The following is a 15694-nucleotide window of genomic DNA, read 5'->3' as shown; positions in this document are numbered from 1 at the left end:
AGGTTTTAATTCTCATGGCATCATCTGTCCTTCACTAAGTCAGTGTCTGGAAATAGACTGTATTTTTGTGGTCTTTGTGCCATTACTAGAGAATGCATCCTATGTGTTAGACCTAGTACTTTTATCCTTTGCACACTCTTAACTTGTACAACTAGTTACTGCAATGTACTGATGACATCAGTGTTGTTGAATTGTGATACTAATGTTGCCAAAAATTTTTGGAAATCGGCCTTCTCTCTGATCTCTGCTTTGATCATCTGGGATTTTTGCCTGTAAAAAATTGCTACAGATAGGAGCTTAGACGTGGCAAGAGCTCTTTGTAGAGGTGCTGTTTATAATAAAGGTCATTGTAAATACGTAGATAGAGGCAAATGGTAAAACATTCAGAAGTGCTGAAACTGTCTTGAAAGTTTAGTGGAAGAGAATCCCTACATTGTCCAGATGCCCTTTGAAAAATACTACTCTAACTCTGTAAAATCCTGTTCACCTTTACTTCTTTTTTTCTCTTGTATTCCACTGGAAGTTTTAGATGCACTGGAAAATTTATTTAATGCCAACTACTGAAATTCAATTAAAATATTTGAAACGTTATATTCAGTGTTGTTCAACGTTTAGAAACAATTTTATATGTGATTTCTTCTCATTTTATTCCTAAATCTCTTCAGTTCCATAGTATTGTGCATTTCCACTGAAAACTTCCCATTTCCTTCCCCTCCCACCCAAAAATCTTCTAACTTCATCCCTTTGAAGTTTATCTTCTAAAACCTCTAGAATCATCTTCCACACTCCATTCTCATGTTCAAAAAAAATAAAAACCAACCCAAAACTTCTGCAACATTTTAGTGCATTGCAGGTAAGGCTGTAAAACTTTAATGTTTTGTCTGCTAATTTAGTGGAACCACTTGCAAACAGAAATAGTGCGTGACATCTCTGCTTTTTTTTCAGATGCACTCTATTCTGTTGTGTTTTTATTCAGTGATTTAGGAATGTATGTTAGCTTTCATCTTTCTGAACACCTACACTAAGCCTACATTAAGGAAGATGCTAATCTGAGGTTATTGCAGTTCAGGTGCTTCTCCAGGCAGAAAGAACTTTTTATGATTTACTGTTTACTCGTTCTTTGCCAAGATATATGCATTTGTGCTTAAGCCACATACGAAGTGTTGGATGTAATCTGATATAATCAGATTGGCACGTTATTATGTTTTCTTGGGGGGTTTGCCTTTTTCCTCTGGGTTATGGCTTTCTCTTGGGCTTTTTTTTTGCAATTTAAAAACTTGTGCGTGAGCAACAACTGTTGACTTAGAGGAGCAAGGCTAATGAGTGAAATCTTCCTTCCGTTGAAGAACAGCTTGCATAGAGACCGCCCAGTAGATTTTTAAGGAGCGTCACTGAAGAAGTTACTTATTTCCTACCTGTATCTGCCAGCAAATAGTTAGGTATATTGTAGGGAGAGTGAGGACTGTTGAAACATCTCAAACTTTGCTGCTTCAGATATTTGCAGTAACTTTGCTGTTGTAGTACTATAACAAAGTACTATGAACTCATCAAAGCCATGAATAATACTGTTAAGGTTGTTGACTTCAAGTCATGCATCACTGCAATTATAGGAGTGATTGCATGTTTATGCATTTCTGTGTGATTGAATTACTGTGGCTAAAGTGCTCTTGTATCTAATTTTAATTGCTCTCAATTTGTAGTAGTTGGACTTCACCTATGACTGTTGTAATTGAGCAGATGGGTATTATATGAACCCAGAACCCTGCTTTGGTGAAATTATTAACTATGGTTGCTTTTTTATTAACCCCTAAAGGGAAACAAAACAAGGTGATTTGCCTTTTTTTTTTTTTTTTTTAAATCAGATCATAAAAAGCATAAAATGAGTTCATGCCATATCAAATGTAATAGGTGAGTATGTTTCTCTTTGGCTTAAAAGTACTCTGCTGTGGGCTGTAGTAGAATGAAGTCCATCTGTGGAGATGGCCTGTGACCATCAGAGGTCTCTGTCGTTATAGCTAGTTGTAGCAGTGTTCTAAAATTTCTTTCCTTTGCTAAAGCCTGCAGAGGCCAATGCACTGTTGGATCATGTGCGTACTTCCCTTAAATTCCACATGCAGGTTTTATTTAAAAATCTTGGGCAACTTGTAGCTATATTTGTATGCCACTTACCTGCGCGAGGACATTCTGCTTCATTTTCGTAAGTGCACACATAAGCACAAGTCACAGAATCTTGGGCCTGTTGATTTTGTTGCCGTGGAAAATCCACCTTGTTCCTTGTCCCTGATGGTTTCTGCTGCTGGGCAATGTGGGAGGCCTTTAAGCCTCTGTTAGAAGGACCTCTTCCTGAGTGAGTTTCGAGTGTCCGTGGGGCCTCATAGCTCCTGGGTTTGTTGCCCATGTCGTGGGTAAACAGCTGAATTTGTTGTCCAGTGCGTCCTGTGTAGGTGATTTGGATCATAGTGAACAGATTGGGGGTTTTTTTGGATGAAGGGGAAGCCCTTGTTCTGATTCTTGTTGAACTGCAATGTAAACTGCAATCGCACTAGAACATTTTTCATGTTCTAGAATGCAATGCTTTTAGTTAAAAACAAAACAAACCTCCAAACCTTAACAACCAAACATGTTAGTTATGGCTGGGAGAATGTTCTTTTTACTCTTTACAAAGAAAACCTTTGTAGTGCCCATTGACTAATACCATCCATTTCTTCTTTATGGTTACTGAAAAACTCTCATTCAGTAGGGACTCTGGGATTAAGCATTTTAGGGTGCTCTGTGGTGTTTGTTTGGAAAGCTGAGATCACCCTTCTTTTAACTTTGTAATGTTGCTACATCTTCTATTATCTTAAAAAAATGCACTTGATGAATAGCACTCGGAACACAATGAATCATAAGGCCAGGCCTCAGTCTGTAAGTATTTATAGCAGTAAATTTTGATTAGACTCATGTTTCAAATTACTTTGGACAGTTACAATCATTAAGGTGGCAGTTTGGACAATTGAAGTCACTCAAAGTAAACTGCAAAATATACTGTAAATACTTGGGCAAGGAGTATGGGAATGATTCAGATTTCTGGCTTGCTTATCTCTCGATATAATTAGTTTTCCATCAATGGTTCAAAGTTCTATTTCAGTGTATAACTATTTTTCCAGTCTATGTAGCATGTTTACAGATGAATGCATCACAAAAATTGCCAATTATAGATTCACTCTTAGCATAGCTATGGAGATAGGGGAAAAAACCAATATGCTATCCAGAGACTTAAGATTAAATTTAATGTTTTCATGCTGGCTTTTTGGCATGTGCAATAGCAAAATACCATGCCATGGTTTTGAAAGAGAATAAACATAAGAATCTAAGTATGTGCTTATTTATGGTGAAACAGTATTGAAACAAGAAGGTAAATTATACAGTGGGTTTTTCAATACGGCTTATCTCAAGTTTGTTTGGCCTGACTGTAATATGCTTCAGGATAAATATGAATTCACTAAGCTAAAAACAGTCAAGCTTCATGACTCTCACCTGGAGTATAAGAAAATGGCTTTAAATATTTCACTTTGTTCAAGACTAAAGGCTTTCTGTGTGTGTCACTGAGCATGCAAAGTTTACTTTGGGTGGTACAGCTTTCATCAGTTTAATGACCCACCTGAAAGTTCTGTCAAAGCCATCATATGACATTGCCCTTGCTGGGCATATCCTCTGCTGTCCCCTATGCTTTCTTTTAACCTGTTTGTCTTCCATAACATTATGTAACTGTTGTTGCAACAACTTAGAGATTTATTTTGTGAAGAAGTAGGGTTTTTTTTAATTTAGTCCTGCTCCTTACTGAAATAGATGTTTTTAGATGGAAGTAAGGACAAGAACTGTTTGCAGCATGTAAGATGTTGGCATATGGATTATGCTGGCATAGTGAAACCCTTTTTTCTTTACTGCCAGGTCTTCCCTGGGAAATCCTAACATTGTTTATCTTTTAATCATCATTGAGCTAGTGTGATTCTAGAATTTTCTTAATTTGCTTCAGAAATTTCTATGCTTAATAGTAGTAACTAATTTACAGCTCAGTGTTTTATATTTTATTAGGACTGTTTTTTCACTATACACATTAATTTGAGTTTATTGACATTGCATGTGGTCTGTTTTATTGATTGATTGTTTGGTATTGTGATAGCCATCTTTAGTTCTTTGTTGTCAGCTTTGACTATTCTGAATGAGAACAGACCAAACCCTCCTTTGGTACTTCAGTGCTCTCTTTCTATGTTATTCCTGAGAGTATTGAATCACAATTTCAGCACCAGTCCCTGTGGAACCACTGGCTTATGTAATTGTGCAAACTCTCTGCTTATTTCTATCCCTCGTTTTCTGTTTGTAAGAAGTAACACCAAGAAAAATCTGTCATCCCATGGCTTCTCAGAGCTGTCCAGGAATAATATTTGCAAGACCATTTTGGAAGTCTTTTGGAAATCCAGTCTATTGTTACCAACTGAGTCACCCCACTGTTTGCTGGTGCCTTTAAAAATCTCCAGTTTGTGATACACAGCCACTAAATTGTACCATGTATCACACGCTGATTTTGGGAAACCATTTTGGCAAGCGTTGTCCCATGAAAACCTGCTGTTTCAAGTTAACATGTTCTAATTAAAGATTTTCTGTACCTGTTACTAAGGTTATGGGAATGTTGTAGTGGTGAACTTCTTGTGTAGCTGTAGAGGATAAAAGCAAATCAGGTGATGTGTGAAGTCATTCATTAAATAGGCAGGATTAAGGAGCTAGGTAGTGCAGTACAGCAGTGGATTTAATAATTTGGATTATTTAAAGTTTCCATCCCCAAACTAAAATTTCATACTGAATTCCTGCTCACTTTTTACTGAATTTCAATAAGTTGGTGTTGAGACCAGGTTATCCACAATATTTGTTTCTCATCACAAGCTTTTGCAAACTACTGGCGTCTTCTTCCAGAGTTTTGAAGGCCAATGCATTTGAAATTCACTTTGTATTTGATCTGGTTGAGTTCAGATTCGGCAGCCTTTGGAGCATGGTCTAAGATGCATGAGTTTGATGCAGATTGGGATTAACTTTTTGTGTGTTTATTTCTTAACAGCTTGGTTGCTAATAGCTTTCCAGCTGTAGCAGTAGCTTTTAATGTTTTTGTGCAGCTTTACAGGAATTGATTTGCTTGCTTTTTGTAATGAGGCCTACCGGAAACATACACAAATGTTCTAAAAAGTGATACCTAAATAAGCACAATAAGGAAGATTTTTGATCAGTGGCACTAAGAGTTTAAAGTGATGATGCTACTATGGTGCAGGATGTTACACTTTCTAGGATATAACACAAAATCTTTATCTGTGAGAGCAAGTTTCACTGCACAGTTGTGTTGTAGTGCTGAAACTTCTGGTGTATACTTTTACTACTGAAGGTTAGCCAGCCAGGCTAGTGTGCAGCATGCCAAATCCATGTTTTCTTTAAAAATGAAACTTAAGAAAACAGACATACGTACATGCACAAGATGACAAAAGTTGATTGTTAAATGTGATATGTTCCCTTAAGATCCCCTCTTGTGAACTCGATAACCTCATTAGTGTCCTACTGCTTGTTTTCTTGATGATTAGAAAGCAGTGTGCCCTTTGGAAGCTCCAGCAGCTGGGCAGGACGTGTACCTGTTCCCCGCAAAGCTGGGAGTCCTTAGCACGTGGGGAGGGGGAACTGCAAAATCAAGGACAGTGCCTAGCTGAATTTGTGGGTCACACAAAGTTCTGACTTACGTGTCCAAAGTTCTGTTGGCATTAAGTTTAGTAGATAACTTTAAATTTGTTAGTAGAAAAGTGGTGCGTGGTAGTGTAAAAAACCTTAAGAACAAACAAACAAAAACCCAAACCTTACCCCCTCCAAACTCCCCAAAAAGGCGAAAACAAAACAACTTCTCCCTGCTAAAAAGCAACAGCATAAGTTGTCCATCATTTGTATGTAAATTATAAAACCAATAATTGAGTTATTTTGGATCCTGATTGTAATAAGGCAAATATAAAGAGACGTTCCCCCACAGTTGGCTGAAAGTACTACATTTTCTAAGGAATCAAAATCAAATCAGCGACACAGAAAGCTGGTTTACTATTTTCTTGGCATTATTTCTGACAGTAATCATACTGTGAGTGCACAAGGTGTACTCTGGAGTAGTCTTACTTCCAGTATAAAACTTCTATATACATATGTATATAGATGTGTGCATACACATGTATACTTCATTTTCTCTGTTCGAGGGTATGTTTTACATATGTTACATGTGTGGCATTGTGTATCTTTGAGCAACTACCTTCAATTTCCTTATATATGTACTTACAGAATTGCAGCTATAATATCATGGCCTTTTCCAAATGTATCAGTTTTTTGTACAAGTGTGTTTACTACCTTGTCATGAACATCACCACCTCCACCCCGGAAAAAAATGAAGCAATCCCACACCCCAAAACCACCAAAACTAGTGTGTGGTTATATAGTGGATGAAGTGGTAAGTCAGTGTCCCTAAGAAGTATTTGTAAAGTAATTGAGAAGAGAGATGGCCAAGTCAGGATACCTATGAGGTGTGCTGTAAAATGTAAACAGTCAATATTGCATAGTATAAATACCTCACTGGGATATAAATCTCATGTATGGAAAATGGTGTATTAAACTTGGTTTTGCAATTCTGCATTTTTTTAGCTAGAGAAGAATTAATAAAACAAAAAATGAGGGGAGAAACAGAAGTGGGTCGCTGTGTTGCAGATTTTGTTTGGTCAGTGTAATTCATGTGGTTACCAATTAGTAAACACACACCATAGATTTTTTTAAGTTATATACTGTGCAACCAGTTCTGTTAGTCATCTTCAGTGACATGCTGATAAAAGTAGGGGTGAGGAGGGCAGAATTGATAAGATAGATGAAATGTTACTGATGAAGTGACTCTCATTTAATACAGTCATCTGAAATATCAAAATCCTCTTAATTTTTGGTTTTTACCAACTAATTGGAGAGGGTTATTATGGCTTTCACAGTGAGCTAAATTGATTTCTGTTCTACAAAGTAGACTTTGAAGTAAGCATAGTAATGGAAAGTTAATTTAATGTTTTGCCTAATGAAAATGATGGGAAAAAACTGCAACCAATAAAGGAAAGCAAAACCAGAGCAAATGCTGCAACTCTGTTTTTCACACAGACATGCTTAAATATGCAGGGATGGCCTTCCAGGCATGGTTGGTAAGGTAATATTGCTGAATCTGTTAGAAATGGTATACTTAGACAGTATGACCAGGGAGGTTTAATATGAAAAGGATAATAAGCTCATGGGCCAGGAGGCCTTTTCTTGTTCCTTTAAAATTGCATTGATTTTGTTTGGAATGTGAAATCAAGTATTAAATGCTTACAACTTGGGTACTTGTTTGAATTTTCTCTCTTTTAGCAGTGGGAGACTGTTGATTACTAAAACTTTCTCTGTTTCAGTTTTTAAAATCCTAAATATTAGCCTTTTACCTCATTATCTCATTCTTCTTTATCAGTTAACTTTTGTTTCACAATTTCAAACTACATTTGCTGGTATCATACTGTTCCAATTATTTTGTGCACTTCTATTATACTAGGTAGCCTTATGCAAATAGCCTGTACAGCTGTGTGAGCTTATACAGCTTCCTGCATAATAAACAGAGGAAAGGTGTGCTATACTAGCTACGTTGCTGGGGTGTTGACCCTTAAAATGATACTAGCTTACACTTCAGTGGAAGAACTGATGTAATGAAAAGGCAGCTTTTCTTTCTGCAAGTTTGATACTCTGAGAGGTAATTATTTTCAACACTAAACAATGCAATTTGAAGGTGGGTATAATGCTTCCACCAGGAAAATTGACAAGTTTATCATTGTTTAGAATTTATCATTTTTGTAAGGAGGCTTTGGCATTTCCTACCCCAAATTATCTCTTGTCAATTGAATGTTTTTGATCTGTTAACATTTGCCCTATCTGTGGGTTGGCTATTACGTCAAACAGAATTATTAGGTGTTCATCGGATGTTCGGTATAGTAAATATAAAGATGTTACAAGAGAATATTATCATAAAGTCAGTGTTTTCACCTGAACAATTATCTAAGAATGGCAGATGGCTATTATCTTTTCACAATATTTTATAGACATAAATGAAATAGCTACCATTTAACATAATATGGTCTGCTTTGTTGCACACATTGTAAAACAGGTAATGCAAAAGGCCTCCAATTATACACTACTGATCTAGCAGAAGGAAATAGATGATAAATTTTCATATTTGTTAATTCTGCCGTGCTCCCCCCTCCACCCCCACCCCCCACCTCCCAGAGGAAATTAAATCTTTCTGAAGGTGATAAATTGACCAAATCCTCCAGCTGATCCAAAGACAGACTTTGAGTATTCCCTAGTAATTGCAAATTTCTTTTACGCTGTTTGGTCCAAACTAGGAAGATTGCCAGCTCTTCATTCTATAGCATCTGCCCTGAAATTAACTAGGATATCAGCTATGCATTGATTTTTAAGATGGATGCTCTGAACTATTTCCCTGTAATCTGGCTAGTTATTTCGCTGTTCAAAAGATAATAATTTGCAATGAGATAAGACTGGAGCTCAATGAAAAACTGTGTGTAGTTCCTGGCATAAACTAATTCCTTTAGATAATCCGTTATTCAGAAAACATTGCTTTTGCCATTTTAGACTTAAGGATTTATGATTTATCAAGGCCTTTCTGAGTTTTTTAAGAGATATTTTCATGAAGTTAGATAATATTTTAGCTAGATTTGGATTTTGAATGCAGAATTTAGAAAGCAACAATAAATTTTCCATTTCCCAGCCACAGAAGGGCAGCAAACAGATTTATTTATTCCCTGTTTAGGGCCAAATCATATTTCACCTAAGGCGATAAAACTGCAGACTTCAGCTCTTCTCTTTTGGCAGAGCAAATGACATGGAAAATTGAATCTCTACTTCCATATCACTGAGAATACAACTCTTCCTCCTCCTTCTTCCTCCTCCTTCCTCTTCTCCCCCTGTATCTGCTTTAATTCATCAGCTGTGTAAGCAACTCTGCCTTCAGAAGGGGCAGCTGGAGCACAAAAGACCAAAGGCTCATGGAGTATTTTGTATATGAGACAATCCTCTGCTCATATGCTGAAGGAGAATCCTCTTTTGTAGTTAAGTTCTCTCCCCCAGACAGTTCTAGCAGACTGCTGATAAGCTGATGGGAATGAAGTAAATTGGAGGGTGGGGGTGTGTGGTGGTAATCCCAAAGAAAAGTCACAATTCTCCCCTTTTGTAATGCATCTACTGGAAAAAAGAAGCCTCCCAAAATTTCTACCTGAGGTCTATAAAGGTGGAAGAAAGACAAACTGAGTCCTGGATTTTTTGAGAGGGAATGTTCTGAGAAGAAGAATAAATGTTTTGGTTATGCATTGCTGTGTAAATGTGAAGGGAAATGGTTTACCTGTCTATTTTATGAACTGGATGCCACATACTAAGGAAAATATGACATGGTTTTGTAAGGCAAGTAATTCTCCATTATCCAGTAGCTAAAGGGAAATGTGAAAACTAATTATTACATCTATCATAACAAACTGAGAAGAAAAGTCTTAAGGCTGACAGTTGGTGGCAACTATTCTGAAGAATTTTATGACCAAATCTGTAAAAGGACTTGCTGCTGCAGAGAAGGCATGTTTCAGTAATTTGTGGAGCCTGGATACATCAGCCTTTGCTCATGTTCTTTTTGGCTGGCAGTTCTTACCCTTTCTTCCCCTCTATCACGGAATCATAAAATCATTCTGATTGGAAGGGTCCTCAAGATCTAGTCCATCCTACTGCTCGCAGCTGGACCAACACTGAATTCAGGCTAAGAACAGAGATTTCACAATGTCTCTGAGCAACTGTTCATTAGTCTGGTGACCCTCATTATCCTTGCTGTGATTTCTGCATGCACACGCCCCCCCCCCCCCCCCCTTCAGATCCTCATGTTTTTATTTTGACTGTTAGCTCTCATTCTCCAACCAGTCAATGACTCTATTAATGCAGAGTTAAGATTACCTGGCAATGTTCTTCCAGCATGCTGTGTTCACTAAAACTTAAATGTCTGAAAAGTGATACAGGAGATGAGGGATGTATGCTGATTAACTTATGTCTTCTTGGATCTGTCTGGAAGCACTGATGGTGGAGGTGCTTTTTGGAGCAGTTTAGCCAACCTAGGTGTATAACGCAGGTCCACCAATGTACTACTTGCTGTGGGAGAGAAGTGGGGGGAGCATTTGTGATCAGGTGTAAGAGATGTACATGTACCATGAGAATTCTAATACAAATAACATCACATTGAACTATCAGTCAGTCTGAAGTAGTTGAGACAAAAAAAGGTCCAGGTCTACCTAGTCTCGTAGTCTAGGCTAAATGGCCTTCTAGTCTATGTTACCAGGACTTGCCATGATCATATTAAAGTTGAAGGGGTTTATTCCATTGTACTTCGTGAAGCTGAAGTTGTTGAATTTGTTTTTTAGGAAGGTAAATTACACTCTTTGAAAAACTTTGTGAGTTATAGTTACTTCGGTGAAGAGAAAGCTTTTAGGAGAGAATGGTATTAACATAACTATAGTTACCTGGGTTCATAGAGACATGGGTAGTCTGAGTAAAATTTACTACGTACATTCTGGAAGTTAGTAGCAGTTGGCAAGGGGGTATACTGCACACATGATTTGTGGTTATGGTGATTTCCAGGGATTAAACAAGAACACACTATTTCTTTCCCCTCCTCGTTATTTCTTCTTTCATGTCTTCCTACTGTTTCCAATTAATTATTTTTCCTTTCTTGTCCTACAAAGTCAGCATCATGTTACAGAGTATTAATACATAAAAAATTCTTTGTTGTTCTCTACATTATCATGGATAATGTGAGTATGAGCCATCTCCTGTAAATTTAAGAATCAAAACTGAGCTAAGCATTCTCTGCTTTTTATAGCCAGAGGAGAGAACTGGGCACCTCTAAGGCCCAAGTCAGTTGAAGACATTTCCATTTTGTCCCTTAAATGTGTAATTTCTCTTAGTTGATAGAAGAATGGTGTGTTTAAGATGACTACGCCCAATGAAGATGCTAGGGGCAAGTTGTATGAGCGCATGTCACCCCTGCATGTTTCTGGAAGAAAGTGTTTCCTTGGTAATGGTTGGTTTTGTAGGCCAGGAGAGAATTGGAGAATGTGCATAGAGAAGTGACCCCTAGCCAGCTGGGTTTGTGTACATTTCTGCTTTTTTGGGCTTCTCTTTATCTCTTGCCCATCCCGGTGTCCATGCTTCTGGTCTGCTTTTTGTCTGCCTTTCCTCTCTCCACATCCTTATCTAGACATCAAGATGGCCTATATACTTTTACAGTTTTCAGAGATCTCAGAGCCTGACTCATGTAAAGCTCTAAGAAAGCAGAGAGACTTAAACGTGCTGAGAGTTAAGACTCTGCTTCCTTCATTTCTCCAGGATCTTGGAATACATTTGGATGCTGAATGGGGAAGCTGACAATCTAGGAACCTCTTTGTAGGCTGAATTTTGTGCCCAAGGAATTGAGGACAAGGCTTGAAGCACAAGCAGTTAGCATCTCAAACCAACCAAGTCTTATTGTAATCATGTTAAAATGATGGAGGGAAAGAAATAAAACTCAGGAAAGGATTAATATTGCTATAAGGTTTTCACTGAAGCGGGTAGAGAAATTTTCTGTAATCTGAAACTTCATTAGCCAATTAAACTGATTGTTTCAGGCTGCCAACTCTGTAATTAATAGACACTCACTTTAAGAAACATTCTTATTTTCAGAGATTCTTTTTTGGTGGTGATGTGGTGGGGGATTTGGTGGGGGGGTTTTGTTTGTTTGTTTTCTTAGCTTTTTTGAGTTTAAATGCTAACATCTTGGAATCATTTGTGCATATGTGAATTAAAATGAACCTTAAGGAGAGGCTGCCAGCTCAATCAATACTTTGTTCACCCGAAGGTAAAATCTGAAAGTACACACTTCAGTTAGTATTTTCTGTGAACAAAACTGCGGTTAATGTTTCAGACTACTTCAGGTTGAAGTTTCTGAAAACATACACAAGAAATTTATTACACAATTTAAAGAGTTGCTTCTCTTTTCCTTCAAAAGTCATCTATAGTGACTTGCACAGATTGCGATAAATCCTGAAGGACTTTCAGTACCTTGCCTAGGAGGGTGCTTTTATGCCATCCCCTCTTTTCTCTGCCCAGAGTTACCATCATTTTCCATCCCTCTTCATCTGTTGTCTTGTAGCTTTTGTCATGCAGCCTCCAGCTCACAGTTTGAGATAGTCACCATGTTTTTGTGCTTATGTCCCATGATAACCGACACTTTTTTTACCTTTCTCCAAGTTAGCTCACTCTTTCCTGGAACTCTCTGGCACACTTTCTAGGCATGTTGTTCTTTCAGGAAAATTTGTCCTTGCAGCCTAATACCCATTAACATGAAGCATACCTGTTAACTCAGGAGGCTTACCATATATGAACTTTTTCAAATTTGATCTCTCTTGGCATCATAATTCCCCTTTCATGAAGAGATTGTAGTTGTGGCAGCCTTTCTTAGTGTTGTTTAAAAGTAATAATAATTTATTTTATCTAGCGCCTGAAAACAGAAGTGTTTCTCTGCATTAGTTCATTTCTGATCTCTACAGGCAATTTGTTCAAGTGTTTCACCATGCTCATAATGAAGATTTTGTTTTGTTTTGTTTTTCCCTGCCTTACATCAAGTCCTAAGTTTCGTGTACTTCTGTCAGCGCATTTGTCCAGCTTGTCAGGGTTGCTCTGAACAGCAGCCGTATCCTCTGGAGTACCAGCCAGCCGGTCTGCCAAGTTGATGTCACCTCCAGACTTGTTGAGGGTCCGTTCGGTGTTGTTGCCCAAGGTGTTAATGAAGAAGTTAAACGGTATCAGCCTCAGCATTAGCCCTTCCTGAAGAGCATCTGTCTAACTGGTCTCCAGTTTCACTTTGAGCTGCTGACCACTCCTCTGTGAGCCTGATGGTCTGACCACTGCTTCACCCATCTTGTTCACCCACCCAGATGCTATCGCTCTAGTTTTTCTGTAAGGAAGCTGTGGGAGACTGTGTCTTGAAGTAAGCAATAAGGAATGCACTCCTCTCATCTGCAGAGCCAGTCCTTCATCACAGAATGCAGTCAGTTTTGGCCATGCTTGATTTGCCTTTGGTAAATCAATGCTGGTTTGTTCCTAATCATCTTCCTGTCCTTCATGTGCCTAAAGTGCCTTCTGTCATGTCTTGTTTCATAACTTCTCTGGGAACTGAGGTGAAGCCTTAGCCCATAGCTTTCTGGATCCTCCTCCCTGCCTTTTTTAAGATGGACATAATAATAGACATTTATGTGCATTTTATAGTATAGCTCTGTGTGCCTAAAACTGAGCGTTTTGGAAGCACCATGCGTGCATTTGAGTTAAGTATCAGACCATTGTGAACCCTGCCTCTCCATACCGCTCTTAGTGCGAGACAGAATGACAGTGTTGTCAGCTGGATTAGCAAGAAATAATAGAAATTATCATCTAGTTTCTTAGCTTTGGCAGATAAAATATATTTAGTTAATAAAATCAGAGAAGAAAGGATATTTATTTTCCTTGTTCTGAGTAATTCTTTTTCTCTGCTTCCTTATTCATTTAAAAATTCTTCTATTGAAGTTGCCAGGGGCTTTGAACATTAAGTGATTACCAGTGATTTCTTTTTTGAATAGTGACTAAGACACTGTCTTGCTTGTAGAATGTAGATATTATTTTAAGAGCCCCAAGTTCCAAGAAGATCTCTTTGATAAGATTGCTCATGGAGATTTAGCCTTGAGTATTCTCTGAACTTTGGCATGTAGGAAAAAGATGGGAATTAAATGCAACTTCTTTTTGTCCGAATACAGGAGGAGTGATAACAGGGAATTGTATACTGGGACTTGCATCTTCCACTTAGTGCTCTTGTTTGTTTAACTTTGGCGCGAGAAATTGCTAAATCCTAAGTATGGATATTATTAATACTTAGTTTGCTTTCAGATATCTTTTTGAGGTTCACCAAAGTATTATGAGTCTATGGGAGCATAGTCTTTTGCCATAGAAAGTAGTGCCATTATGGGAAAACTTGGAATCCTTTTCTGAATAGCACTAAAAGCTGCCCTGTTCAGGGAGTGGGAGCAGTCTAAAAGGAAGATTTCTTTTTATACAAAGGTTTTTGCTTCCCATTTCAACATGCCAACAGGTGGTAAAAGAAACCATTTTAGTCAGGCGAAACTGTCACTGCATACGTTTCTACATCTAATTTTATGGTTTAGGGCTTGCAGGAAAGTATGTTTTATTTTCCACCTTGTCTTCAGGAGACCAAACCGAGTTTTCTAATGCTTCTTCATAATACTATATTTCTTAAGTTTCTAATAATTCTTTTTTCTGTAATGTCTCTATTTCGTCCACAATTTTCTTGAGCTGAGTGGAGAAACTTTAATAAAAAGTGCTTCAACTGAGGCCTTATCAGTGCCAAGTGGAGTGGAAGGGCATCACCTGTCTTTTTCTTCAGATGACATGCAATGGGAGAGCTATTGATTTTGTCCCAGAGACAGTCTGAGTCCTGGCTTTGTCAAAGACAGCTTTATTATCCAGTGGTTAGCTCAGCTGAGATATGATTTTTGGCCAGTACAACTAACACCAAGATCCCAAAGGAAAATCAAAAGGTACAGTGCTCTACTCATGATAATTGCTGTGGTGACTGTGGCAATCTGACAATTTCTTTAAACATCTATCAATCTGCTGTTAAAATTAACTCCTATACTAGATACTCTGACTCATGACAAAGAGATGGTACATCATTCTAATCTTCCTTTTCTCCTTTAGGTAGTAGAAATACTTGGATGAAAATCAGAATGCATTTTGAATAAGAGGAGGAAGCATCTGTGAGAAAGATGCAGGTTAAAACAATCTCAGCTGGACTGTGATCAGTGCTGGTTTCTTTCCTTTTTCCATTAGATGTGCTAAGGCAAATGTAAAACCTTGTTTGTGCCTTGGGAAAATTAAGCAATGTTTTATTGATTGTGAAGTACCTCATCTGGGATGAGCTTTAGAACATCGTGACTGACTGTGTGTTGTCTATGGATATTCAGAAAGGCTACTGCTGTATAGTACCAGTGTGTGGGGACAAGGTCATTTATGCTCATTGAGTGCACCTGTTGTCTGTGCATTCTGTCATGCTGACAAGAGCTTGTGAGTTTTTGACGTAAGTATGGCATTTGTCAAGTTCTCAACTGACCCCTTACATGTGACAGTGTATGGATCTAGCAAGAAAAAGATGATGTAGATCTTTTCTAGTACAAGGTGGATGGACAATATACAGTTAATAAAATCTGTGTCCATCTTTGTCTTCTTTGAAAAACATTATCTGGAAGGACATATCACATTCTGATTTATATTCCCTGATATTATTACAGGCTTTGATAGTTAGATTCTAAAATGACAAAGTAGTCTTACCAATTTGGAAGGAAGCAGCTAATTGGGATCTCAGGCAACAACATACAGGTCTGATTGCATTTCCGTTGAGTGTCTAGCCTCCAGTTTGCTTTTTCTTTCTCCATGAAAGTGTTGTTTTTAACATCTCTTAGAAGGGTTTGGAAACTGAATGCTTTCCCTGATGAGTTCAATTCATACAGTATTT

General features: G+C 37.9%; 1 protein-coding gene across 6 annotated transcripts in view; it reads left to right on the top strand.

Annotated features, from left to right (window-relative positions):
- Positions 1–15694, top strand: part of CTNNA3 (catenin alpha 3) — a 512488-nt gene that overhangs the window by 366692 nt on the left and 130102 nt on the right. The gene's annotated exons all lie outside the window — the stretch shown is intronic.

The sequence above is a fragment of the Grus americana genome, chromosome 7 (genome assembly GCF_028858705.1).
Source record: "Grus americana isolate bGruAme1 chromosome 7, bGruAme1.mat, whole genome shotgun sequence".
Classification (NCBI taxonomy): domain Eukaryota; kingdom Metazoa; phylum Chordata; class Aves; order Gruiformes; family Gruidae; genus Grus; species Grus americana.
This window is presented reverse-complemented; position numbering and strand designations above follow the sequence as displayed.